This window comes from Littorina saxatilis, linkage group LG5, assembly GCF_037325665.1.
Source record: "Littorina saxatilis isolate snail1 linkage group LG5, US_GU_Lsax_2.0, whole genome shotgun sequence".
NCBI classification, from domain to species: Eukaryota; Metazoa; Mollusca; class Gastropoda; order Littorinimorpha; family Littorinidae; genus Littorina; species Littorina saxatilis.
In genome coordinates this window covers 52,169,137-52,172,436 of record NC_090249.1, presented here as the reverse complement: position 1 = coordinate 52,172,436, position 3,300 = coordinate 52,169,137, and positions in this window count along the sequence as shown.

Here is a 3,300-nt window from a genome sequence, read left to right as displayed (position 1 = left end):
TTTGATCATAATTTTTATATTTTTAATTTTCAGAGCTTGTTTTTAATCTAAATATAACTATATTTATATGTTTTTGGAATCAGAAAATGATGTAGAATAAGATGAACGTAAATTTGGATCGTTTTATAAATTATTTATTTTTTTCACAATTTTCAGATTTTTAATGACCAAAGTCATTAATTAACTTTTAAGCCACCAAGCTGAAATGCAATACCGAAGTCCGGCGTTTGTCGAAGATTGCTTGGCCAAAATTTCAATCAATTTGATTGAAAAATGAGGGTGTGACAGTGCCGCCTCAACTTTTACAAAAACCGGATATGACGTCATCAAAGGTATTTATCGAAAAAAAGAAAAACAAAACCGGGGATATCATTCCCAGGAACTCTCATGTCAAATTTCATAAAGATCGGTCCAGTAGTTTGGTCTGAATCGCTCTACACACACACACACACACACACACACACACACACACACACACACACACACACACACACACACATACACACACGCACACACACACACACAAACACACACACACACACACACACACACACACACACATACACACACACACATACACCACGACCCTCGTCTCGATTCCCCCTTTATGTTAAAACATTTAGTCAAAACACGACTAAATGTAAAAAGAAGGCAGAGGATGAAGCAGAAGAACAGGTAGAAGAGAAGGCAGAAGTCAGAAAGCAGAAGAGAAGACAGAGAGAAGGCAGAAGGCAGAAGGCAGAAGGCAGAAGGCAGAAGAGAAGAGTGAGAGAGAGAAGGCAGAAGGCAGAAGGCAGAAGAGAAGAGCGAGAGAGAGAAGGCAGAAGGCAGAAGGCAGAAGGCAGAAGGCAGAAGGCAGAAGGCAGAAGGCAGAAGGCGGAAGAGAAGAGAGAGAGAAGGCAGAAGGCAGAAGAGAAAGCAGAAGAGAAAGCAGAAGAGAAGGCAGAAGGCAGAAGGCAGAAGGCAGAAGGCAGAAGACAGAGAGAAGGCAGAAGGCAGAAGGCAGAAGACAGAGAGAAGGCAGAAGGCAGAAGGCAGAAGAGAGAGAGAAGGCAGAAGGCAGAAGACAGAAAGCAGAAGGCAGAAGAGAATACAGAGAGAAGGCAGAAGAGAAAGCAGAAGAGAAGGCAGAAGGCAGAAGGCAGAAGGCAGAAGAGAAGAGAGAGAGAAGGCAGAAGGCAGAAGAGAAGGCGGAAGAGAAGAGAGAGAGAAGGCAGAAGGCAGAAGGCGGAAGAGAAGACAGAGAGAAGGCAGAAGGCAGAAGGCAGAAGGCGGAAGAGAAGACAGAGAGAAGGCAGAAGAGAAGGCAGAAGGCAGAAGGCAGAAGGCGGAAGAGAAGACAGAGAGAAGGCAGAAGGCAGAAGGCAGAAGGCGGAAGAGAAGACAGAGAGAAGGCAGAAGAGAAAGCAGAAGGCAGAAGGCGGAAGAGAAGACAGAGAGAAGGCAGAAGGCAGAAGGCAGAAGGCGGAAGAGAAGACAGAGAGAAGGCAGAAGGCAGAAGAGAAGGCAGAAGAGAAGACAGAGAGAAGGCAGAAGAGAAGACAGAGAGAAGGCAGAAGAGAAGAGAGAGAGAAGGCAGAAGGCAGAAGGCAGAAGAGAAGAGAGAGAGAAGGCAGAAGAGAAGGCAGAAGGCAGAAGAGAAGAGAGAGAGAAGGCAGAAGGCAGAAGGCGGAAGGCAGAAGAGAAGACAGAGAGAAGGCAGAAGGCAGAAGGCAGAAGAGAAGAATGAGAGAGAGAAGGCAGAAGGCAGAAGGCAGAAGAGAAGAGAGAGAGAAGGCAGAAGGCAGAAGAGAAGAGAGAGAGAAGGCAGAAGGCAGAAGAGAAGAGAGAGAGAAGGCAGAAGGCAGAAGAGAAGGCAGAAGACAGAAGAGAAGAGAGAGAGAAGGCAGAAGGCAGAAGGCGGAAGGCAGAAGAGAAGAGAGAGAGAAGGCAGAAGGCAGAAGAGAAGAGAGAGAGAAGGCAGAAGGCAGAAGAGAAGACAGAAGGCAGAAGAGAAGAGAGAGAGAAGGCAGAAGGCAGATTAGAAGACAGAGAGAAGGCAGAAGGCAGAAGAGAAGACAGAGAGAAGGCAGAAGGCAGATTAGAAGACAGAGAGAAGGCAGAAGGCAGAAGAGAAGACAGAAGGCAGAAGAGAAGGCAGAAGAAATATCAGAAGAGAGGACATAAGAAAAGGCAAAATACAGAAGAGGAGGCAGAGGAGGAGACAGAAGAGGAGGCAGAGGAGGAGACAGAAGAGGAGACAGAAGAGGAGACAGAAGAGGAGGCAGAGGAGGAGACAGAAGAGGAGACAGAGGAGGAGACAGAGGAGGAGACAGAGGAGGAGACAGAAGAGGAGACAGAGGAGGAGGCAGAGGAGGAGACAGAAGAGGAGACAGAAGAGGAGGCAGAGGAGGAGACAGAAGAGGAGGAGACAGAAGAGGAGCCAGAGGAGGAGACAAAAGAGAAGAAACAAGAAGAAGAGGAGTAAAACAAGAAGGTGCAGACGAGATGAAGAAAAAGTGGTTAGAAAGATGGCATTGATGTTACAGTTACTTCTACGGTGCTATTGCCTATACTTTGACCTATGTCCTTGAACAAGGGACCTGATACATGCGACCAAGTGGAGGAATGGTCTTGTCACGCATAAACGCCTGGCCAGATCTGAAACGGTGGGCCGAATTTTTGTCACGAGAAAGAGAGTGACTTTAAAGGCTGACATATAGTCCTATTTAATTAGTTTAATTACTTCCAGGGCTTTTCCCATCGTTGCGGGGATGTATAAATTAAGCTTCCTGCACAGTTTTAGGTTTGAAGTCCTTACCAATTACGAGAAATAATTAATTCTTTATTGCATTGTTTAGCAACAGTTCTCCAGGACTTGGGCTATTTTTAGACCGTTGACGTCACTTCGTGACGTTTCGTAAACCAAAGATGGCGTCGGAGACAGTCAAAGCGCAGTTGCGTACAATGGCAAAAAAGATAGAAGTAAACCCGTCTAAAGCTGTCAAGGCCACTAAATCTGCTGAGAAGAGAAAGTGGACTCCTTGCTTCATCACCACGCAGCACCAGCGCTGGGTCGCGCTGAAAGAAAGATTGTTTTCGTCAGAGGCCCATCGCTTCAAATTGAGAACCAAATACAAAGGGGATACTGAACTCGCCAAAGTTTTGCTGGACACGTGAATACAAAGGCCTATTAAAAAATTAGATGTACTTGTAGCTTGTCAGCTGAAGCCTGTGGCCTTATTCTTGCGAATATGTGCTGTGAGAGATCGTATATTTTCGCCTGCGCAATTTCCGGAAAACATCCACTTTCACTTTGAG